Raw genomic sequence first — 24,687 nt, 5'->3', positions numbered from 1 at the left:
TGTTTACTGGTTATTTGCATTAAGTCTTTCATTTTATTTATTTTTTTGAAACATGATTTACTGCAAATTCAGTGTTTCACAGTAGCTCAAACTTAAGATAATGACTGGAAATTACATTCCTAGTAATCTTAGTATATTTTGTACTTGCATAATCTTACCATCAGTGGTGGAGAGTCACTTTATTTTACAGATGTCACTTAGGCTTCTTGTCTTCTGTAGGTGTATTTACATAACCTAGAGCTACACTGTCTCCCCTGACCGCACTGGTGAGAGACTTGAGCCTGACTTTCTGGCACCAGTTAACAGGCTTTGCAGATGTGGATGGCTGTAACGCAGGAGAGAATTCTTCAAACGATTGCCCTTTACAAAGAAAAATAGCACAGATATTTTCCTCAGGGTGAAATTTATTACTGCGGACACATCTGATCATCTCTCAGCTGTGACACTATTTACACTTTCTCTTAGCAACGTCCAACACATGAACATCAGCAGAAGCCTTATTATGGAAACAGACACATGACATTTAAGGCCCACGTTAATGATGTGATTGCCAGAGAGGAGAAACACAGAGAGACTTGTAGTGATACTCCACCAAGTAACTATCTTGAGTATCAAAGACTCACCATCTGTAGCTGTAAAAACTGGCTAGAAAAGCTTGTTGTTTCCTTTTTTCTGCCAAAAATTGCAGATTTTGTCTGTCAAGTTTTCAAAGTGAAATTAAGTGTCAACATGTGCTTGTAAATCTCTCAAAGTGCAACAAGGTCTCTTAATTTGTATGCTCACTAAATTTCAACCACTGATTGTTTGTATTGCTGATCTCAGGCTGGGAAGACCCTGACATCACAGATTATGTATCTGGCTTTACATAATTCCAAGAAGCACTTGACTTTATCTAAACATTTGCCCCGTGTGAGGCTCGAACTCACGACCTTCAGATTATGAGACTGACGCGCTGCCTACTGCGCCAACGAGGCCCATGATATAACCAAGATGGATTGTTCTTCATGCACCGATGCTTCTGTCCCTTGTTTGTTTCACCATTTGCCCTCCATTTCCTTTTTCCTTCCCTGAGTATATATACACCATAAACTCTGAAAAGCAGGAAGGTCTCAAAAAACACTCATGGAGAACTCTGGAAGAACAAACTAAGCAAGTAGACTTTGTATGTTCTAAGTGTTTGAAGCCTGTCTGTTAGCATGAAAGTGCAACAGAAGGGAAGCAGAAAGCCAACAGAAACTAAAAATCCTAGGATGCCACTCCAATTCGTATGTCTGATTGTACATACAATATTTCAGATATGTAACATAACATTTGCCCCGTGTGAGGCTCGAACTCACGACCTTCAGATTATGAGACTGACGCGCTGCCTACTGCGCCAACGAGGCCCACACCAACTCAATTCCAGAGGGAATCAACTGGTTGTCTCCACTTTAAAATAATATGCAATATGTGAACTGTTGGAAAAATACCCTGCATTAACATCATATGTCAACATAACCCTATTTGATAATGTATACATAATCTCTTTTATACATTACTCCAATTGGACTTCCTGGATCTTATTTCATTGTCTTACCAGAACCCAAAACACACGCCACCACCAACATAAAAGACGTAATATTGTTCAAATACGGGGATAACAGCGCATGCTTTCCGAAAATCTCTCCTGGAAGGCAATAATTGTGTTGCAACATTATCAACCATTTGGAATGGTGTTTCTGGCCACTCTTTTAGCTCTGTTCTTCATCTTTACCGAAATATATTTATCTTCTAAACACTCCAATCACCAGCTAGTCGCTAACTATTTGTCTGTTTGCTGCAGAGCTGCCTGCTCCGGCTCAAAGCGACACTATGAGAGCAGTGAGAGTGAACGAAGGAAGGACCTGTGTATCTGATAATACAGGATTTCAGCTGAAACCATACATGTATCAAAATACATGCCCCATGTGAGGCTCAAACTCACGACCTTCAGATTATGAGACTGACGTGCTGCCTACTGCGTCAACAAGGCCCAGAAAGCATACAAAATTGATGGTTTTTCAGGGCCTATGCTTCTGTTTACCCTCAAATCCCTTTTACAATGTAATGTCCATAGCTCAGAAATTCAGGAAAAAATTAGGTTTGTTTCTTTTTCTCTCTGGTGTTATGTCAGTGAGTTGGAAATGTCTCACAAACCCCAGCATCTTCTGATGCATCTCTCCTGGTAGAAACTGTGAGTGCAGTTTTATGTAGATGTTGAGTTTCATGCTCTTGTTTTGGTGTCTCTGCAAAACCTGCATGTTCGGTGTCTTGCCAGAGAGCTCAACTGGCTGGTGGGGCTCTAATGTATTTAAGCCTCTATCAATTGTTCAGTCCTCTTTCGATAGAAAAAGAGAATCCCCCTCAAAACAGAGTGGGCTCACTGAAACTGACGGATGGGTGCATCGTAGTGGAAACCCTTTACATGGCTTGGCTGTCTAGCATCTAGCCAAACGCAGTCAGCACAAACCATTCAATACCATAACATCCCTGCTGGTACACCATGAACACCTTTGTATCTCAGTGTACATGATTCCAGGCAGAGACACAGACAGAACAAAACTCCTGCCCTGTGTGAGGCTCGAACTCATGACCTTCAGATTATGAGACTGACGCACTGCCTACCGTGCCAACGAGGCCTAGAACATATACAAAATAGATGGTTTTACAAGTCCAAAAACTTCTGTTTTCACTCAAATCCATTTCTCATGGCTTGGTCAGCGCAGTGTCCTTAGCACCGAAACTCTGGAACATTTTTCCCAAGACTTTGTCTCTTTCCCTCTGGTGCTCTGTACCTGTTCCGAACAGCTTCGCTAAAACGCGGAGTGAGAAGCCGTACGTCACAGAGACGCGAGGGGTGTGGGGGAGACACAGTATCGTTCAGATACGAGGATAATGGCACATATTTTCAGACAATCTCTCCTGGAAGGCAGTCACTGTGTTGCACTTGGTTGTTAACATAAAAAGTGACAGAAATACTTGTGTCAAGAATGAAAAATGAGAGCAAGAGAAAGTTCAAACCTTGGCTCCTCCCCTTCGCACAGCTAGGCAATCACTGCGTAAAGTGGGCGTAATGTTGGTTTGTCCATATCAGAAAGTTAGGAAAATGGCCATGTGCAGCTTCCCCATGTCCGCTGGTTGGGGCGGGGTTTAATGGTCGTCTTCTGACAAGCATGTCTGAGGGAGTATACAGCCATCTTTACATTGCTTGGCTAGCCAGAGTTTTCTAGTCACAGGGAGTCAACACGTAACACATGAACCATTCAACACCATAACATCTCTGCTGGTACACCATAAAGACTTGTGTTGCTGACGCAGGATTCCAGATGAAATATATAAGAAAGCATCTGCCCTGTGTGAGGCTCAAACTCATGACCTTCGGATTAGGAGATTGATGTCTGATGTCTCACAAACCCCAGCATCTTCTGATGAATCTCTTCTGGTAGTAACTGCGAGTGCAGTTTAATGTAGATGCTGAGTTTCATTAACTCACTTCTTTTGGTGCTCGCTGTAAACATCTTTTATGTTCAGTCTCTTGAAGATGTCTCTACTGGCTGGTGGGACTCTCATGTATTTAAGCCTCTTCGATTCATTCAAACCTCTTTCGACAAGAAAAAATGAGTGCCTCCAAAGCAGAGTGAGCTCACTGAAATTGACAACTGGATACTGTCAACTTAACCAGGACCACCAGAAACCTCGTAGTAGAACTCTCTGAGGTGGCTGGGCTACCAGGCATCTAGTCAGAGATTTCTGGTCAAAGACAGTCAGCACTTAACACAAACCATTCAACACCATAACATCCCTGCTGGTTAACCCCTAAACACATTTATCTCTCACTGTATATAATTCCAGGCAGAACCATACAAGGGACAAAACATGTGCCCCATGTGAGGCACAAGCTCACTACCTTCAGATTATGAGACTGACGCACTGTCTACTGCACCAACGAAGCCCAAAAATCCTTCAAAATTGATGTTTTTTCATGGCCGTTTGCCTCTGCTTTCCAGCAAATCCATTTCCCATAGCCTCCTTCTACAATCAGCATTTCCCACATTATTTAAACCTCCATGAACTGTTTTTTTGGCCACTTGGGGGCAGCGGAAACAAGTTGCGAACACAACATACACCTATCATAACCTTTTAAGGTTAACTTCTTAGCAAAAAGTTGCTTATTTCCACATCCAACAGTCATGTTTCTGGCGCCCAATGAAATTAAGTCCAATATCCAGTATCTTTTTGCACTGTTCTTGATCTTTACCAACTCCTTAAGGGAAATATATTTAGCTTCTAAATGCTGCACAATGTTCACTAGCTAGTCGCAGAGGCAACTGCTCCAGCTCAAAGTGACACTATGAAAGGGGTGAGAGTAAACCCATTAAGGACCTGTGTATCTAATAATACATGATTTCAGATGAAACCATGCATAGATCAAAACACATGCCCCATGTGAGGCTCGAACTCACGACCTTCAGATTATGAGACTGACGCACTGCCTACTGTGCCAACGAGGCCCAGAATTCATATAAAATTGATGGTTTTTCAGGACCATATGCTTCTGTTTACCCTCAAATCTCTTTCCCAATGTAACGTCCTAAGCTCAGAAATTCAGGAAAAAAAACTATGTTTGTTTCTTTTTCTCTCTGGTGTTATGTCAGTGAGTTGGAAATGTCTCACAAACCCCAGCATCTTCTGATGCATCTCTCCTGGTAGAAACTGCAAGTGCAAGTTTAATGTAGATGTTGAGTTTCATACTCTTGTTTTGGTGTCTCTGTAAAACCTGCATGTTCAGTCTCTCGCAAGACAGCTCAACTGGCTGGTGGGGCTCTAATGTATTTAAGCCTCTACGGATTGTTCAACCCTCTTTTGACAGAAAAAGAGAATACCCCTCAAAACATAGTGAGTTCACTGAAACTGACGCATGGGTGCATCTTAGTGGAAACCTTTTATGTGGCTTGGCTGTCTAGCATCTAGCCAAACCATTCACCACAAACCATTCAATACCATAACATACCTGCTGGTACACCATGAACACCTTTGTATCTCAGTGTACATGATTCCAGGCAGAAACACAGATAGAACAAACCTGCCCCGTGTGAGGCACGAACTCACGACCTTCAGATTATGAGACTGACGCGCTGCCTACTGCGCCAACGAGGCCTAGAAGTTACTCAAAATTGTTGGTTTTTCAGGACTGTATGCTTCTGTTTCCTCTCAAATCCCTTTCCCAATGTAACATCCTTAGTTCAGAAATTCAGGAAAAAAATTTGTTTGTTCCTTTTTCTCTCTAGTGTTATGTCAGTGAGTTGGAAAAGTCTCCCCAGCATCTTCTGATACGTCTCTGTAAAATTAAAATGTCCTGTCTCTTGCCAGAGAGCTCAACTGACTGGTGGGGCTCTAATGTATTTAAGCCTCTACGGATCGTTCAATCCTCTTTCAATAGAAAAGCTGTGGAACAATTGTCTGTATAAAAAGGGGAAGAAGAGGGGAGGCGAGGGGGGAAGGAGGAAAGAGAAAACACCAAAGGCAGACCGAGTTCAAATCCCATCCAATGCCACCAAAAGTTGAAGGCTTTTCTTGTGGCAATTGTTTATAATTTGTTGTTATTTGTTGAAATCCAAGTTCAATTCAGTAATACATGATTACTTATAATAATAAACACAGAGTGCTTGTTTTCATGGCTGTAGTACCTGAATCAATCACATGCTGTCAGCAGGAGGGAAGGAAGAAAGAGAAAACAAAGGCAGTGTTGAAATGTGTTAAAAATGCAAGTTCAGTTCTTCTTCTTCTTGATTTTGGCATCCAAAATGTGGCATTACCGCCATCTACTGGATTTAAACTAAACTCTCAACTGACTAATTAAAATAAAATAATAACCCCTTCCCACCCTTTTCCCATTCTGCTATAAGTTCTCTACTTTTCAGGTGTTTAAGAGAAACTAAAAGCATCTCTCAACAGCTGCTGCACACCTTCTTCAGACACTCCCATAACACCCAGAAATCTCCTTGCTGCATACACAGTTACATAAATTTTCTAAGATTTCCTTTCTCCTCCAGCAATACAGTTAATAATCATTGCCAAAAAGGCTAAAAACGTTCAATCCTTTATTTTGCTCCTGACAATTCTGAGGTACCTGGAAGCTGTACTGAAGGAGTCGATGGTTGGATCTGGGTGGAAAGTGACTGAAGGTGGGGGGCTGATAGCTCTGTGGAGGTAACTGAAGGCTCGATCCGCTGAAACCTGGTTTTTGCCTGCCCAGCTGTGTTGGGTGGCATGTGGTAAGTGTGCAGCTGATGTTGATATTGTGGAGGAACCTCAGGCTGTGTCTTCACAGGTATCAGTGGTTCCCCCCTCCAGAAGCACAGAGACCTCCTGACCCTTCAGCCGTTGGTTATACCAATGGATGAGGGTGGTCTGGTTTACCTCAACCAGAAGGGTGGTTTGCTGCATTATTATACCATTGCACAAAATCAGCTGCCTATTTTTTTGTAGTCCTGCAGAATAAGAGACCATCTTGACATGCTGTGCTTTCCCATTTTTGGGGGCTTGTGTGAATGTTGCACAGCCTCACAAAGATAGTCTCAATAAGATGACAGCAGTGAGGCTACTGAGCAGATGAACCACTTGAACCCAGAACACACCTCTTTGTGCTCTCAACACCAGGAGTAAAAACTGCCTTCTTTGCTCCTAAAGCAGCCTGTCAACAACCTGTCCTGATTCTGAGCGGCATACACAACTCTGTCCTTATGAAATTGTTCCAGGTTCTGCCACAGACCCACAATGGTGCTGGCCTGCTGGTTGGTCAGTGTTAGGCCTGTCTGTGCACGCAGCTCTACCAGGAACTCTGCCAATTCGTCCACACTGTCCATTCCTGGTATGTTATGCTGGAAAAATAAAACAGATGTTTAAGACTGGCTCTGCAGCATCACAATCTCCTTGTGTCTAGTTAAGCTTTGGTTATGACAAAACAAACTGGCTTGCAGTGTATTTGATTTGTGTCTGTGTTGCTCATGTATAGATTTACTGGTCTAAAAAGAGAAATGAGTGAAGATGGAGACTGAAGTTGAGGCCCTTTGACTTTCTGACTTAACACATTACTGGATGCAAGGGTGCTCTGGCCAGCAGTGTTTGCTGAAGCAGCAGGAGGAAACTGTGGGGTCACAGGAAACACAATAATTTACATTTGCAGGGTGCATGTACATATAACTGAGGTTATGTCTAGAGTGTGAATCCACTAACACGTTTCAACAATCTTTTGCCTTACACAGATGTAAAGCATAATTAACGAGCAATTTAATAAAAACATTACTGCCACCTTCTGTACGTGTTTAATACCTGTTAGTGCCTGTTGCATACTGTTGAAAGCTCTGCTATAAGTGGCCGAGACAAACTCCACTCAAACCTGCCTCTGACTAAATTATTTCATTATAATTGGTGATAAGTCAAAACATGGTCAAATGTCATACACCATTTGTGCGGATTTTTACTGAACTACATCTGAACTTTCAAGTGAGACTACACAAACACAATCAATCATCTAAGACATAGACAACCAGTAGAAAACCTGAGGCCAAAGGAGAAGCTGTGGTTTTCTGCACCTGGCAAACATCCTTAAATTTTAACCTCAAACGTTAACAAGTAGAAGTTTCCAATGTTTCATGGAATGTGTTGTAAACAAGTAGAAGTTTCCAATGTTTCATGGAATGTGTTGTAAGTGACAGTCAAAGAAGGGTCACTGATTTGTTCAAAGTCATGAAACATCAGCATGTAGCTGGTAGATGTCCTGGTGGAAGACCATATATGGATGTAGGAATGTAAGAAGGGGGAGATGTAAAAGATGGGCGGAGATGTATAAAAGCCAAGGGAGACGGGGGGGCTTCCTTTTTGAGTCATCATTTGAGGTCCTTTTGCCAGCTTGCCTTTTTTGCGTCTTTGATTTTTTTTACTCAAGTTTGTGTACTTTTACTTTTTGCATATACATTATTTATTTTTGAAAAAGCCAAATAAAACTGGTTTGTATTTTTATACACTCCAAAGTTCCTGACTTGTGCTCATCTCTGAGGTCTTCTAGAAGCTCTTTCCAGGTAAGCAAAGACGTCCCTCTGGGATATGGCTGACATGAGATTTAAATTTAGATTACAATTTTATAATGAAATTTGCTAAGGACAAAATTTCAATGTTTATTAATTCACAGAATTGTAAAGATTTAGATTTAATGATTGAATGATCAATCTGCTGCAAATGTGATAAAGGTATATTTCAGTACAGTAGTTGAACGGTTTATTATAGGTGTTTAACTGGCTAAAATGTTAGGGCCAGGGCATTGAAGCCGCCCTATAAAACTGGACAAGTGCCCTTGACTGATGGAGCGGGCCTCCTCCAGAGACAGCCTGTTAGATCTAAATTTTTGGTTCACTTTCTGTTTGTGTGCTATATATTTGTATGCATCTGCTCTCTGTCCATGCCCTCCAAGTAAAAGAAAGTGTAGAATACCATTTCTATCAAAAATTGTCTAAACAAGGCAAAACAAAATTGAGTGTATTGTGTCAGAGTTTTTTGGATCATCATTTTACCTTATGACAAAGGTCATGGCATCTTTTTTGCCTAGGAACAGGCTTGTTGCCTGCACTTGTTGGCCAGGCATCTGTAGAGGAAAATGACCTCGGCCAGACCTTAAGTAAAAGTATCAACACCACAATGCAAAAATACTTAATTACAAGTAAAAATCCTGCTGTGTCCGATTTTCTGCAAAATTAGTACTTACTTTCGTACTTTGAGTAAATTTTAGTTGGTAATACTTTTACTTGTGTAGGATTTTAAATGCAGGGTTTTTACTTGTAATTAAGTATTTTTACATTGTGGTACTGATTCTTTTACTAAAGCTAAGGATCTGAGTACTTCTTCCAGCACTGCAGGCCACAGAATCTGACAGGTCACCAAATACAGTGCACAGGTGTATTGTTTTGGTGTTTATAAGTGTGTGCGTCAGCATGCATTACATATGTAATTGGGACATATTTACATAATTTTTAGAATGATACGGACACCTGGACAAACTAGTAAAACCAGGATTGTTCAGATGAAAATGGGGCATCTGGTCACCCGGGTCTGGAATAGTTAGCTAGTTAAAGTTAGGTAGCTACTTTTAGATGTTTTTTAAATGGTTAATGCCACAGATGTAACGTTGGCCTTGCAAATTTAGTGATTATATGAAGTGACGACATTTACGTGAGTGGCAGCAATTAAAATAAACATAGACTATTTCATTGGAATCAAATTCAATGCAACTCAGACAAGAACATAGAGGTTTTAACTTACCAACCGAAAACCGCAGCAAAAAATGGCGGCAGCAACGTTGAAGCCCACTTGACATGATTGGTTGTTCAAAGATGGAACGCATGATTTGATTGTCCTATCAAAGTTGGATCTTGCCATTTGATAGGCGTTTAGAAAGATGGACCACGAACCATGATTAGTTGTCAAATGATGGAATTCGTGATGTGATTAGCCATATCTGTATAGACTAGCGGCTGTCAGGTACTGCCAACAAGGCCCTCAGGGTGTTCAAAATTTCCCATTTCCCATTGTGTCTTTCTACAGCATCTCCCACATTATTTAAACATCCATGAGCTGCTTTTTTTTTGGCCACTTCAGGGCAGCAGAAACAAGTTGTGAGCACACATGTATCAAAACACATGCCCCGTGTGAGGCTCGAACTCACGACCTTCAGATTATGAGACTGACGCGCTGCCTACTGCGCCAACGAGGCTCACTTGATGGTTAAAATGGATGATTTTTAAGGGCCATATGCTTTTGTTTTCCCCACAAATCCATTTCCCATTGCGTCCTTCTACAATCAGCATTTCCCACATTATTTAAACCTCCATGAACTGTTTTTATGGCCACCTGGAGGCAGCGGAAACAAGTAGGGAACAAAACACACACCTATCATAACCTTTTAAGTTGATACATTAAACTTGTTAGCAAAAAATTGCTTATTTCCACATGGCAGTCGTGTTTCTAGCCCCCTGATGAATGTAAGTCCAATATTCACTCTCTTTTAGCTCTGTTCTTGATCTTTATCGACTCTTGAAGGGAAATATATTTAGCTTCTAAAGACTCCACTGTGTTCACCAGTTAGCTGTTAATTCTTTGGCTATTTGCTGCAGAGCTGCCTGCTCTGGCTCAAAGTGACACTATGAGAATGGTAAGAGTGAACCAAGGAAGGACCTGTGTATCTGATAATACATGATTTCAGTTGAAACCATACATGTATCAAAACACATGCCCCATGTGAGGCTCGAACTCACGACCTTCAGATCATGAGACGGCCGCCCTGGCTACTGCGAGGCTCACTTGAAGTTCAAAATGGATGATTTTTAAGGGCCATATGCTTTTGTTTTCCCCACAAATCCATTTCCCATTGCATCCTTCTACAATTGACATTTCCCACATTATTTAAATCTCCATGATTTTTTTTTTGGCCACATGGGGGCAGCGGAAACAAGTTGTGAGCACAACACAAACCTATCATAAGCCTTTAAGTTGATGTTGAACTTGTTAGCAAACAGTTGCTTATTTCCACATCCAGCAGTTATGGAGCAACATTGTCAAACATTGGGAGTCGTGTTTCTGGCCCATGATGGACCTAAGTCCAATATTCACTCTCTTTTAGTGTTGATTGATCTTTACCGAATGCTGAAGTGAAATATATTTAGCTTTTAAACACTCCACTATGATCACCAGCTAGTTGCTAACTGTTTATCTGTTTGTCAGTCAGCACTTACCACAACCAATAACAACCAATACCCCAAAACTGCAGCTCTCTTCAGCTTGAATTTATGTTGTTTTAATAGATTCCAATGATGACAAGTTTTCACAGCGCAAATTCTCAAACTGCGCCTGCAGCAAACCGAAATTGCTGAGTTTTCAGGCTCATGCAAATGGGATTGTCTCACAAATTTCACCATCTACCAAAGTGTCTCTCCTGGAAGTTGTCACACTACGGGCCCAAATACACACAGACTCAAAATAGCAGGTTCTGTCTTGCCTCTCAGAAGCCCGAAGCTTGTGGGTGTGTTTAGTGTAAAGCATATAATTTATATACTCAGCTCTGGTTGGACATTTAGGGCACCAGTATACGTCATCAGAAGTACTCCTCTAACAGCTACAGAAACCCCTACCCCAACAACTTTCCGACATCAGAACTGCAGACTTCTCACTCAAACTCTACTTCTGCTACTTTTTATGTTTACAACCGAGTGCAATATTATGATACCTTATGGGAGACACTGTGAAAGTGTGTCATTCTAACCATATTCAAGTCTCTCCCCTCTCTATGATGGCCAGCTTTTCACCCTGGCTACGAGTGTGGTGGTTCAGAACTGTAGACACTTTCGCCAAACATGGTCTGACAACACATCTTACGAATCAGTTCTTATTTCGCATAATCCAGGACATGATGCACGCACTTCTTGTTTTACCATTTTCTCTTCATGTCACCTACAGATTGCCCTAAGCCTCAAAACGCCTGTTGCATTGGCCGGGAATCGAACCCGGGCCTCCCGCGTGGCAGGCGAGAATTCTACCACTGAACCACCAATGCTCACATACTTAAATTTCTTTTCCCGCTGTGGCATTGGAAAGTTTTTAACTTTGTTCCTTCCTGCCACAGTTTCCTTCTAGTGTGGTATGACTTGGAAATGTCTCAAAAACTCCAGCTTACTCTGATATTTCTCTCTTGGTAGTAACTGCGAATAGTTTGGTGTACGTGGAGTTTCATGCACTTGTTTTGGTGCTCTCTGTAAAATCTTGTATGTTCTGTCTCTTGCAAGAGAGCTTTACTGGCTGGTGGGGCTCTCATTTATTTAACCTTTTATGGATCGTTCAAACCTCTTTTAACAAAAAAAAAAAACTACAGTGAATCCCCATAAAACAAACTCAGTTCACTGAAACTGACAGACAAAGACCACCAGAAGCCTCCCAGTGGAACTCCCTCACAAAGGTCAAAATCAGTCAGCACTTACCACAAACCATAACAACCAATACCCCAAAACTGCAGCTCTGTTCAGCTTGAAATTATGTTGTTTTAATAGATTCCAATGATGACAAGTTTTCACAGTACAACTCCTCAAACTGGCCTGCAGCAAACTGAAACTGCTGAATTTTCAGGCTCATGCAAATGGGATTGTCTCACAAATTTCACCATCTACCAAAGTGTCTCTCCTGGAAGTTGTCACAGTACGGGCCCAAATACACACAGACTCAAAATAGCAGGTTCTGTCTTGCCTCTCACAAGCCTGAAGCTTGTGGGTGTGTTTAGTGTAAAGCATATAATTTATATACTCAGCTCTGGTTGGACATTTAGGGCACCAGTATACGTCATCAGAAGTACTCCTCTAACAGCTACAGAAACCCCTACCCCAACAACTTTTCAACAGCAGAACTGCAGACTTCTCACTCAAGCTCTACTTCTGCCACTTTTCATGTTTACAATCGAGTACAACGTTATGATACCTGATGGGAGACACTGTGAAAGTGTGTCATTAAACCCATATTCAAGTCTCTCCCCTCTCTATGATGGCCAGCTTTTCACCCTGGCTACGAATGTGGTGGTTCAGAACTGCAGACACTTTTGCCTTCCAACATGGTACACCAACACATATTACAAACCAGTTTTTATTTCGCATAACCTGCGACAGTAATTGTTTCGTCATTTTCTCTTCATTCCCTTTCTCATTGCGCTATCTCTTTTTCCACTCCGATGCCAGAACACTTTTCCCTCTTTTCCTTCCCACCACAGTTTCCTTCTAGTGTGGTATGACTTGGAAATGTCTCAAACATACAAAAATATAAGCTTTTGAGTTGATGTTGAACTTGTTAGCAAACAGTTGCTTATTTCCACATCCAGCAGTTACGGAGCAACATTGGGAGTCATGTTTCTGGCCACCTGATGGACATAAGTCCAATATTCACTCTCTTTTAGCTCTGTTCTTGATCTTTACCAAATGCTGAAGGGACACATATTTAGCTTTTAAATAGGGATGTACAATATTATCGGCACGTCATCGGTATTGGCCGATAAAAGCTCTAAAATGAAATATCGGCATCAGCCATTTCTGCTGATTACGAGAGGCTGATTTGTTGCCATCTCCTCTGCCACCTGACTGTGCTTCCCTCCACAGACTGTTTCACCTTGATGGTCCCGGTGCTTCCTCCATAGGCTCCACTTCACTCAAGCTACCTGTCAGACCTGCTGCTTCTTCCCACTTTAACTTGAATAACAAACTGGGGCTCGGTGCTCTGGTTGGATCCACATGCAGAACCGGGGCTAACGTTAGCTGGGAGGCTAGCAGAGGCTAGCTGGCTGTGCTTCCCTCTGGCCATGTTGTGGCTAACGCTCTGCTAGCCTCTCAGCTAACATTAGCCTCAGCTCTCCATGTGGATCCAAACAGAGCACCAGGCCCTGGTTTGTTATTCAGGTTAAAGTGGGAAGAAGCAGCAGGTCTGACGGGCAGCTTGAGTGAAGTGGAGCCTGCGGAGGAAGCACCAGGACCGTCAGGGAGAAACAGTCTGTAGAGGAGCTTCGGCTGCACAGATAGGAAACACCTCGGCTGACAGGATGTACCACTCTGGAAAAAAAAAATCTTTTTAGTTTATGACGGCAGTTGGCAACCAGTGTAGTAGGTGCATTCGCTCGAACTCACGACCTTCAGATTATGAGACTGACACGCTGCCTACTACGCCAACGAGGCCCAGAAGTCCTGCAAAATTGATGGTTTTTCAGGACCATATGCTTCTGTTTACCCTCAAATCCCTTTCCCAATGTAACGTCCTTAGCTCAGAAATACAGGAAAAAAAATATGTTTGTTTATTTTTCTCTCTGGTGTTATGTCACTGAGTTGGAAATGTCTCACATATCCCAGCATCTTCTGATATATCTCTCCTGGTAGAAACGGCGAGGACAGTTTAATGCAGATGTAGAATTTCATGCTCTTGTTTTGGTGTCTCTTTAAAACCTGCATGTTTCGTCTCCTGCAAGATTGTACAACCCTCTTTTGACAGAAAGAGAGAATCCCCCTCAAAACAGCATGAGCTCACTGAAACTTGCATGATTCCAGGCAGAAACACAGATAGAACAAAACTCATTCCACGTGTGAGGCTCTGACAGGTGGTTCTGAAATGTTTGTAGTTTCCTTTTTTACCCCAAGACAGAAGGATGTGGTTTACAACGGATTCCAATGATGACAAGTTTTCACAGTGCAACTCCTCAAACTATGCTTGCAGCAAACCAAAATGGCTGGGTTTTCAGGCTCATCCACTTGGGATTGTCTCACAAATTCCATCATCTTCCAAAGTGTCTCTCCAGGGCAGTTTTGACACTAAGGCCCTGTTCGTACATACGACTCAAAATAGCAGGTTCCATCTTGCCTCTCACAAGCCTGAAGCTTGCGGGTGTGTTTAGTGTAAAACATATAATTTACATACTCAGCTCTGGTTGGACATTTAGGGCACCAGTATCCATCATTAGAGGGACTTCTCTAGCAGCTTCAGAAACCCCTACCCCAGTCAGAAAAGTCAAAATCTCATTGCATTGGCCGGGAATCGAACCCGGGCCTCCCGCGTGGCAGGCGAGAATTCTACCACTGAACCACCAATGCTCACATACTGGTTTTTCATTGGACATTGGATGACTTTTCCCTCTGTTCCTTCCCGCCACAGTTTCCCTCTAGTGTGGTATGACTTGGAAATGTCTCAAAAACTCCACTTTAATCTGATACTTCTCTCTTGGTAGTATCAGCTAGAGTAGTTTGATGTATGTGGAGTTTCATGCACTTGTTTTGGTGCTCTCTGTAAAATCTTGCATGTTCTATCTCTTGCAAGAGAGCTTTACTGGCTGGTGGGGCTCTCATGTATTTAAACCTCTAAGGATCATTTAGACGTCTTATGACAAAAAACAAAAGAGAATCTCTTCAAAACGGAGTCAGCTAACCTAAACAGATGAATGGATACTGTCAACTCAACAAGGACCACCAGTCAGCACTTACCACAAACTATTCAACACCACAAGATCTCTTCATGTACACCCTAAACATCTTCATATCTGACTATACATGATTCTAAGCAGAGCCTGGAACATAGAACAAAATACATGCCCAGTGTGAGGCTCAAACTCACGACCTTCATGAGACTGACGGGCTGCCTACTGCGGCAACAAGGCCCACAAAGGACAAAAACTGGATGGTTTTTCAGGGCCACATGCTTCTGTTTTCCCTCCCTTTCCCTCAGGAAAGTCAGGAAAAAGTTTGTCTCTTGTTCCCTCTGGTGTCTTGTGAGTTAGAAATGTCTGACAAACCTCAACATCTTCTGATGCGTCTCTCCTTGTAGTAACTATGACTCACTTACGTGGCTTGGCTAGGCAGAGTTTTCCAGTCACAAGGAGTCAGCACATAACACCATAACATCTCTGTTGGTACACCCTAAAGACTTTTATATCTGACTGTACATAGTTCCAGGTGAAACATGTAACAAAAAACGACCTTCAGATTATGAGACTGACGCGCTGCCTACCGCACAAATGAGGCCCACAACATACTGCTAAGGGCCAATTCATGCTTTTGTGTCTACGTGGCTGCGAGGGCTCACTTGGGTCTGTATGACATAAATTTTGTCATTTGCCCATGTCCATGAGGTCTAGGTGGATCCCCCTGTGGATGTCCACATGTAGCACAAAATTTGTGATCACATGGACTGTACGCTATACGTGTGCTGGAAAAGCAAACAAGAATGCCTGTCTCATCTACTGTATGAATGTACTCTATTCCTATTTCTTTTCAATTGTCTCTTGTGGACAAATAAAGTGATTTGAATTGAAGTGAATTCTCAGTAAGCTGTTACTTTTCTTTTTTCAAATTGTTCTTGTTGTTCAGCAACATACAGGAACTCCTCAGCTACATTCTGACTGAACACAGTCCTGTGTAAAACAATATCAGGAGCTGTGTTGGTGTGGGCATGATGTTTAAAGTACTGATGAGACAATGAAATACGATCCAGCAAGTTTGATTGGAGTAACAGATTATTGTGTTTAAAAGCTGATCAGAAAAACACTACACAGAGGTTTGTAATACTCACAGTCTGGATTTTACAACTCTGGAAAGTTATCAGGCTGCAACCTTGCTTACTAGTGCGCACATGTGGAACACCAAAAAAAGTATTTATGGAACTGCATGTGCATGCACAGTCCTCATGCAAGCTCTGGTTGGACATTTAGGGTACCAGTATACGTTATGAGAAGGACTTCTCTCACAGCTTCAGAAACCACTACCCCAAAAACTTCCCAACGTCAGAACTGGGGACATCTCACTCAAGCTCTATTTCTGCCACTTTTCATGTTTACAACCGAGTGCAACGTTATGATACCTGATGGGAGTGTCATTATCCCCAGATTGAAACCCTTAACAAGTCTCTGCTCTCTCTATGGTGGCCAGCTTTTCACCCTGCCTACGAGTGTGCCCATTCAGAACAGCAAACACTTCTGCCTTCCAACACGGTCTGATAACACATCTTACAAACCACTTTTTATTTTGCATAACCTGGGACAGTAATTGTTTTACCATTTTCTCTTCATTCTATTCCCCTTTGTGTCACCTACAGATTGCCCTAAGCCTCAAAACGCCTGTTGCATTGGCCGGGAATCGAACCCGGGCCTCCCGCGTGGCAGGCGAGAATTCTACCACTGAACCACCAATGCTCACATACTGGTTTTTACCCTTTTTCCACTCTGACATTGGACCACTTTTCCCTCTGTTCCTTCCTGCCACAGTTTCCCTCTAGTGTGGTATGACTTGGAAATGTCTCAAAAACTCCAGTTTAATCTGATACTTCTCTCTTGGTAGTATCAGCTAGAGTAGTTTGATGTATGTGGAGTTTCATGCACTTGTTTTGGTGCTCTCTGTAAAATCTTGCATGTTCTATCTCTTGCAAGAGAGCTTTACTGGCTGGTGGGGCTCTCATGTATTTAAACCTCTAAGGATCATTTAGACGTCTTATGACAAAAAACAAAAGAGAATCTCTTCAAAACGGAGTCAGCTAACCTAAACAGATGAATGGATACTGTCAACTCAACAAGGACCACCAGTCAGCACTTACCACAAACTATTCAACACCACAAGATCTCTTCATGTACACCCTAAACATCTTCATATCTGACTATACATGATTCTAAGCAGAGCCTGGAACATAGAACAAAATACATGCCCAGTGTGAGGCTCAAACTCACGACCTTCATGAGACTGACGGGCTGCCTACTGCGGCAACAAGGCCCACAAAGGACAAAAACTGGATGGTTTTTCAGGGCCACATGCTTCTGTTTTCCCTCCCTTTCCCTCAGGAAAGTCAGGAAAAAGTTTGTCTCTTGTTCCCTCTGGTGTCTTGTGAGTTAGAAATGTCTGACAAACCTCAACATCTTCTGATGCGTCTCTCCTTGTAGTAACTATGACTCACTTACGTGGCTTGGCTAGGCAGAGTTTTCCAGTCACAAGGAGTCAGCACATAACACCATAACATCTCTGTTGGTACACCCTAAAGACTTTTATATCTGACTGTACATAGTTCCAGGTGAAACATGTAACAAAAAACGACCTTCAGATTATGAGACTGACGCGCTGCCTACCGCACAAATGAGGCCCACAACATACTGCTAAGGGCCAATTCATGCTTTTGTGTCTACGTGGCTGCGAGGGCTCACTTGGGTCTGTATGACATAAATTTTGTCATTTGCCCATGTCCATGAGGTCTAGGTGGATCCCCCTGTGGATGTCCACAGGTAGCACAAAATTTGTGATCACATGGACTGTACGCTATACGTGTGCTGGAAAAGCAAACAAGAATGCCTGTCTCATCTACTGTATGAATGTACTCTATTCTTATTTCTTTTCAATTGTCTCTTGTGGACAAATAAAGTGATTTGAATTGAAGTGAATTCTCAGTAAGCTGTTACTTTTCTTTTTTCAAATTGTTCTTGTTGTTCAGCAACATACAGGAACTCCTCAGCTACATTCTGACTGAACACAGTCCTGTGTAAAACAATATCAGGAGCTGTGTTGGTGTGGGCATGATGTTTAAAGTGCTGATGAGACAATGAAATACGATCCAGCAAGTTTGATTGGAGTAACAGATTATTGTGTTTAAAAGCTGATCAGAAAAACACTACACAGAGGTTTGTAATACTCACAGTCTGGATTTTACAACTCTGGAAAGTTATCAGGCTGCAACCTTGCTTACTAGTGCGCACATGTGGAACACCAAAAAAAGTATTTATGGAACTGCATGTGCATGCACAGTCCTCATGCAAGTCTACAGCTGTCCATGGACACAGAAAGCATCAATTGGCCTTAAATGGGCGGTTACTCACTAGAAACTGCTGGTTGACTTTGTGGTGAGATTGTTTTGCCAACCACTTTGTTTCCAATGTAAAGAAAGGACTTTCCATTTCACTCAACATAATTCAATTTCACTTTTAAGCTAACAAAGTCAAGAAGGCCTTAAAGTGCTCTAAAAAATGGAAAACTGAAAATCTAAGGTTCCATGAAATCCTTACAAGTTCAATCTGTACTCCGTTTTGGAATACACTGAATGAAAAGTTGAAAGGATATTGCATTGGCCGGGAATCGAACCCGGGCCTCCCGCGTGGCAGGCGAGAATTCTACCACTGAACCACCAATGCTTACTTTTGCATAAATATATGTTTTCCACTGTCGCATTGTCCATTTTCCCCTCTGTTCCTTCCATACAAAGTTTCCTTTGAGTGTGGTATGACCTTGAACTGTGTCACAAAGTTCAGGTTACTCTGACATTTCTCTCTTGGTGGTAACTGCTAGAGTAGTTTTAGTGGTGATGGTAAAGTTTAGTTTGATTTGTTGGACACAGCACCCCATTTTCAACATCAGAAAGGTGCTCGGTGAGGGAGTTTAATGATAAGAGCACTTCGTTTCAAGCAAACTGACACATTAAACCCTGGTTCTGAGGATGTGAGCAACCTGCCAACAACTATTTTATCATTTACTCTTCATTTCCTTTCCTACTGCTCTGTCTACAGAGTGTCCTAAGCACCAAAGAGCAGGATGGAAATGTAACCATGAAATGTAGCCAGTTGCACTGGCTGGGAATAGAACCCAAGTTGTTAAGCAAACCACAGCTCCTCTCCTCCAGGTCTTTCCTCAAGTGCACCTTATGAAGCCAAATACAACTCAGTCATGGAACATTTGCTTTTAACCAAAATAATTTAAGTACAATGTAGAAACTTAATATCTCTGTCACAGTGATAGATGATGATGAGCAGCTGGAGAAAGCAATGCAGAGCAAACTGAGACGACTGTCTCAGCCCCAGGTGTGTATTACGGGCTGATTTGTGTATTCAGTTTTATTTTCTCCAAAATTATGTCTACATTGTGGCCCATATGGGTGTTCTAAGTTTCTGTCAACTTGAAACTGTGATGGTTAGCTTAGTATGCCTATAGGAAGTAGTGACCACTTGTAGCTAAAGTAACCTGTATTTAACCTGCGTGCAGCTGCAGCTGGGCTCTGGTGTTGGCAGCTGAGTGAAAACACACCCTGCCTACGAGTGTGCCCATTCAGAACAGCAAACACTTCTGCCTTCCAACACATCTTACAAACCAGTTTTTATTTTGCATAACCTGGGACAGTAATTGTTTTACCATTTTCTCTTCATTCCATTCCCCTTTGTGTCACCTACAGATTGCCCTAAGCCTCAAAACGCCTGTTGCATTGGCCGGGAATCGAACCCGGGCCTCCCGCGTGGCAGGCGAGAATTCTACCACTGAACCACCAATGCTCACATAGTTACATTTCTTTTCCCACTGTGGCGTTGGAAAGTTTTTAACTTTGTTCCTTCCCACCACAGTTTCCTTCTAGTGTGGTATGACTTGGAAATGTGTCAAAAACTCCAGCTTACTCTGATATTTCTCTTGGTCGTACCTGCTAGATTGATGTCTGTTTGATGGAGATGTGGAGTTACATGCACTTGTTTTGGTGCTCTCTGTAAAATCTTGTATGTTCTGATTCTTCCAAGAGAGCTTTACTGGCTGGTGGGGCTCTTGTGTATTTAAACCTCTATGGATCATTCAGAGCTCTTTTGACAAAAAACCAAAGAGAATCCCCTGAGAACAGAGTCAGCTCACCTAAACTGACAAATGGATATTGTCAACTTAACAAGGACTTCCAGAGGCCTTGCAGTGAAAGTCTCTCACAAAGGTCAAACTCATTTAGCACTTACTACAAACCATTCAACACCATAACATCTCTGCTGGTACTCCATAAACACCTTCATATCTGACTATACATGATTCCAGGCAAAGCCATAGATAGAACAAAACACTTGCCCCGTGTGAGGCTCGAACTCACGACCTTCAGATTATGAGACTGACGCGCTGCCTACTGCGCCAACGAGGCCCACAGGACACACCACTCCAAATGGGAGGTTAATTGTGCACAAATGCTTCAGCTGCTGGGTTGTTCCACCATTTCACCAGCACTGAGATAAACTTGTTGCTCTATCTTTCAGTAATTCCTGTCCATAATGGTGAAATATAACATACTGGAGTTGCAGCTTTGTGTTAACTTGGAACTGTGATGGTTAGCGTAGCATGCCTATAGGAAGTAGTGACCACTTGTAGCTAAAGTTACCTGTATTTAACCTGCGTGCAGCTGCAGCTGGGCTCCAGTGTTGGCAGCTGAGTGAAAACACACCTGAATCGTTTCACATTAACAACTCACCTTCAGACAAACCTCACAACAAAATTGCGAGCACCACCTGCTTCAACATCACTGAAACAACAGCACAAAACACAACATTAGAGGTCTATTATGCTGCTATGAGAAGTGTAAAAATATTTTCGGTTCATTATGAAACGTGGCGGGACAAATTAGACTATGGCAGGCTCTAGGTAATTAATGGGAAATACTGGAGTGTATCTAGCAACACAGGCAAACCTGTGCATGTAACAAAACACCAGTTTTTTTTTCACGCACACATCTACGACCCAATCAAAACAGCCACCTGTATACAACCACTGATCCAAGGTAAATAGGTACTCGGTAGTACCGACGTAATTCGGTCCATACCCTTAAAAGTACTGAGTTCGGTACCCAACCCTAGCAGCAAACCAAAATTGTTGTGTTTTCAGGCTCATGCAATTGGGATCGTCTCTCATATTCCATCATCGTCTGAAGTCTCTCCTGGAAGTTATGACACTAAGGCCCTGAATACATAAAGACTCACAATAGGCTCCATCTTGCCTCTCACAAGCCTCAAATTTACGGGTGTGTTTAGTGTAAAGCATATAATTTACATACTCAGCTCTGGTTGGACATTTAGGGTACCAGTATACGTTGTGAGAAGGACTGAAAGGATATTGCATTGGCCGGGAATCGAACCCGGGCCTCCCGCGTGGCAGGCGAGAATTCTACCACTGAACCACCAATGCTCACATTCTTTTATTCCTTTTTCCACTCTCACATTGGATTATTGTTCCCCTTGTTCTTGTTCTGTCCTGCCATAGTTTCCTTCAAGTGTGGTATGACTTGGAAATGTCTCAAAAACTCCAGCTTACTCTGATATTTCTCTCTTGGTAGTACCTGCTAGATCGATGTCTGTCTGATGTAGATGTGGAGTTTCATGCACTAGTTTTGGTGATCTCTGTAAAATCTTTTCTGTTTTGTCTCTTGCAAGACAGCTTTACTGGCTGTTGGGGCTCTCGTGTATTTAAATCTCTACGGATCGTTCAGACTTCTTACGACAAAAAACAAAAGAGAATCCCCTAAAAATAGAGTCAGTCACAGAGTCACTAAACTAATGAATGGATACTGTCAACTCAAGAAGGACCACCAGAAGCCTCCCAGTTAAACTCCCTCACAAAGGTCAACCTCAGTTAGCACTTACCACAAACCATTCAACACCATAACATCTCTGCTGGTACACCATAAACACCTTCCTATCTGACTACACATGATTCCAGGCAGAGCCAGACATAGAACAAAACACCTGCCCCGTGTGAGGCTCGAACTCACGACCTTCAGATTATGAGACTGACGCGCTGCCTACTGCGCCAACGAGGCCCACAACATACTTCCTTCCAAATGGGAGGTTACTCGTGCACAAATTGCTTCAGCTGCTGGGTTGTTCCACCATTTCCCTGTTTCCTTAACAATTGCTTTATCTACATCAGGCCCTATCACAAATTGGGCCATGACAAAAGAGGGAGACACACGCAACCAAGTCAATTTAACTATTTATTGAAAAAAGGAATAACATAAGAAGAATCTAAACTAACAGTGGTATGTGTCACCAAGATCAGCAGTTTAGATGAGTGTATGAGTAAGGAAGTTTGTAGGTGCAATGTTGTATGGTACAGAAACAAAAGCCAAATGCCAACCAAAGGGAGGAGAGCACACAGCAACTGAACTTGAAGAGGGTTTTTGAAAGAACACTGGCAAGATTACTAACCAGAAGAAAAAAAAAAACAACACTACACAATAAGTTGATTATCACAACTTACCCCCCTAAACATCCTGCCAGTTCACAAACCATTCCCACAGCAACCTCTCAACCTATAGGGAGCAAATTTAAAGGAATAAAAGGAGAGAGGGAAGACCAGGAGATGAACAAATAAACTTAAAAGCCACTAACCCAAAACTGGATTGAGTCTGCAACCACATTGCCATGGCCTTTAATGTTTCAGATGTCCAGATCATAAGACTGCAGGTGTGACCACCTAATCAGCCTCTGGTTAAGGCATTGTAGGGTGTGCAGAAAGGTTAATGGGTTGTGGTCTGTGTAGACCACCACTGGTGCCACCCCAGACCCCACATAAACTGCAAAATACTGCAGCGCCCTGACAAAAGTAAGAGCCTTTGTCTCAACAACTGAGTAGTTTAACTGATGTTGGTTAAACCTCTTAGAAAATAAACTATCTGGCATCAACATGGCTTCTGCCCCTATAGGGCTTGTAACCACTTGCAAAACAAAAGGATAGTCAAAATAGGGTGCAGCCAGCACTGGTGCTGACCGCAAAAGAGACTTTACATTACCCGAAGCTTCCTGGCACTCAGTTGACCACACAAACTGAGCCCTGGCCTTCAGTTTGTCAGTACGTGGAGCCACAAAAGTCGAACAGTTCTTACAGAAACTGTCACAAAGAGCAGCAGGAGATGGACCCAAAAGCAGAAGACTAAAGGCTGAAGAAAACCCCTTTATTAAAGACTCATGCAGGCCAAAAACAAAGCTGGCAGGTCACAGCAAAACCTGAACAACACAGGACTGAGCAGAGCAGAATAATACACAACAAAACCAATGATCCAACAAAGAATGAACTGAAATAACTTAAATACAAACAGAATTAATGAAGGAATGAGGAACAGGTGACTAGACAAGGAACAGGCAAGAAGCTGATAGGCTGAAAGAAACACTGGGAGCAGGGCAAGACTAATGAGGTTGATAGAGAGCAGGTGTGTGGATGAGCAGAGGAGGGAAAAGCAAGCACAGAAATACAGTAGGGAAACAGAGCAAACAGAATACCAAAAATACAGAAAGCACAAGTAGGCTCAAGAAACCCTCAAATGCCAGCAGGCCAAATGCAAACAAAAAACACTCTAAATAGGCTGCAAGATAAACTAACAAATGCAAACTCTTAAACTCCAAAACATATCTCTTCCATAACCCAAAAACTGATTCACCACTTGGAGTGTGAATTTCATGAAAAGCATTGAACCTGGAGGCTAGATTTCACTTCAGTTCTGTATGCTCTTCCAGTTGAGCACATGTATAATGAACTGGGCAGTAAAATGTCTACACAAAGGTTCAATGCAGTGAACAACAGTATCTCAAGTGGTCCTTTAATATAATCTGCAACATATTTTATCTGTCCATACACTCAGTCCAGATTAACAAACAGGGGAAAAGACTGAGGGCAACTGGTGGACTGATGGAGGGATACAAGGCCAGAAACAGTTGTAATACCCCACCATCCCGAGAAATCTCATGAGCTACTTTTTAGTGGCCAGCTGCATAAACTGCTCAACTGCCAACACGCACAGGAGCCACACGCCCCTGTCCACCCATCCAACCCAGGTAAATCACAGCTGCATGAACAAATTCACACTTCGCAAGACTCACTGTGAGCTTTGCTTCTGCCAAACAGCACTCTAACCCCTGCATGTGAGAAAACCAAGAATCACTGCAGACCAATAAATCATCTAAGTAAACTGCACAGCCAGCCAGCCCAGCCACCACATGATTCACCAGAAGTTGAAAAGTGGCCAGCGCATTTCTTGATCCAAATGGTGTGACTTTATAGGAATACAGCCCAGATGGAGTGATAGAAGCTGCCACTTCCTGTGCTCTTTTGGACAAGGGCACCTGCCAGTAACCCTTCAGCAGATCAAATTTGCTGACATACTTGGCAGCACCAACCTGGTCTATGCAATCCTCCATACGAGGCTATGTAAGAGGATCTGACTTCATTACCTTGTTGACCTTTCAAAAATCTGAACAGGACTTGGTGTCACTTTTAGGCACTAACAAACATGGAGAAGCCTAGCTTGATGGGGAAGGCACCGCAATATCATTGTCAACCATAAACTTCACATCAGCATCTA

General features: G+C 42.4%; 13 non-coding genes across 13 annotated transcripts; all 13 read right to left on the bottom strand.

Annotated features, from left to right (window-relative positions):
- Nucleotides 1-901: 901 nt before the first annotated feature.
- trnam-cau (transfer RNA methionine (anticodon CAU)) lies at nucleotides 902-974 on the bottom strand. Its single transcript has one exon. It is a non-coding gene; the product is annotated as a tRNA-Met (tRNA).
- Nucleotides 975-1,312: 338 nt separating this feature from the next.
- Nucleotides 1,313-1,385, bottom strand: trnam-cau (transfer RNA methionine (anticodon CAU)). The gene has a single exon. It is a non-coding gene; the product is annotated as a tRNA-Met (tRNA).
- A 3,071-nt stretch (nucleotides 1,386-4,456) lies between these two features.
- On the bottom strand, nucleotides 4,457-4,529 carry trnam-cau (transfer RNA methionine (anticodon CAU)). The gene has a single exon. It is a non-coding gene; the product is annotated as a tRNA-Met (tRNA).
- A 573-nt stretch (nucleotides 4,530-5,102) lies between these two features.
- trnam-cau (transfer RNA methionine (anticodon CAU)) lies at nucleotides 5,103-5,175 on the bottom strand. Its single transcript has one exon. It is a non-coding gene; the product is annotated as a tRNA-Met (tRNA).
- Nucleotides 5,176-9,711: 4,536 nt separating this feature from the next.
- Nucleotides 9,712-9,784, bottom strand: trnam-cau (transfer RNA methionine (anticodon CAU)). Its single transcript has one exon. It is a non-coding gene; the product is annotated as a tRNA-Met (tRNA).
- Nucleotides 9,785-11,549: 1,765 nt separating this feature from the next.
- trnag-gcc (transfer RNA glycine (anticodon GCC)) lies at nucleotides 11,550-11,620 on the bottom strand. Its single transcript has one exon. It is a non-coding gene; the product is annotated as a tRNA-Gly (tRNA).
- A 2,984-nt stretch (nucleotides 11,621-14,604) lies between these two features.
- trnag-gcc (transfer RNA glycine (anticodon GCC)) lies at nucleotides 14,605-14,675 on the bottom strand. The gene has a single exon. It is a non-coding gene; the product is annotated as a tRNA-Gly (tRNA).
- Nucleotides 14,676-16,694: 2,019 nt separating this feature from the next.
- trnag-gcc (transfer RNA glycine (anticodon GCC)) lies at nucleotides 16,695-16,765 on the bottom strand. Its single transcript has one exon. It is a non-coding gene; the product is annotated as a tRNA-Gly (tRNA).
- Nucleotides 16,766-18,668: 1,903 nt separating this feature from the next.
- On the bottom strand, nucleotides 18,669-18,739 carry trnag-gcc (transfer RNA glycine (anticodon GCC)). Its single transcript has one exon. It is a non-coding gene; the product is annotated as a tRNA-Gly (tRNA).
- A 1,057-nt stretch (nucleotides 18,740-19,796) lies between these two features.
- trnag-gcc (transfer RNA glycine (anticodon GCC)) lies at nucleotides 19,797-19,867 on the bottom strand. Its single transcript has one exon. It is a non-coding gene; the product is annotated as a tRNA-Gly (tRNA).
- Nucleotides 19,868-20,411: 544 nt separating this feature from the next.
- On the bottom strand, nucleotides 20,412-20,484 carry trnam-cau (transfer RNA methionine (anticodon CAU)). Its single transcript has one exon. It is a non-coding gene; the product is annotated as a tRNA-Met (tRNA).
- Nucleotides 20,485-21,447: 963 nt separating this feature from the next.
- trnag-gcc (transfer RNA glycine (anticodon GCC)) lies at nucleotides 21,448-21,518 on the bottom strand. The gene has a single exon. It is a non-coding gene; the product is annotated as a tRNA-Gly (tRNA).
- Nucleotides 21,519-22,076: 558 nt separating this feature from the next.
- Nucleotides 22,077-22,149, bottom strand: trnam-cau (transfer RNA methionine (anticodon CAU)). The gene has a single exon. It is a non-coding gene; the product is annotated as a tRNA-Met (tRNA).
- Nucleotides 22,150-24,687: the final 2,538 nt, after the last annotated feature.

This window comes from Thunnus thynnus, chromosome 24 (genome assembly GCF_963924715.1).
Source record: "Thunnus thynnus chromosome 24, fThuThy2.1, whole genome shotgun sequence".
Classification (NCBI taxonomy): Eukaryota; Metazoa; Chordata; class Actinopteri; order Scombriformes; family Scombridae; genus Thunnus; species Thunnus thynnus.
The sequence above is the reverse complement of the archived record's forward strand: the minus strand, read 5'-3'. Positions and strand labels throughout refer to the sequence as shown.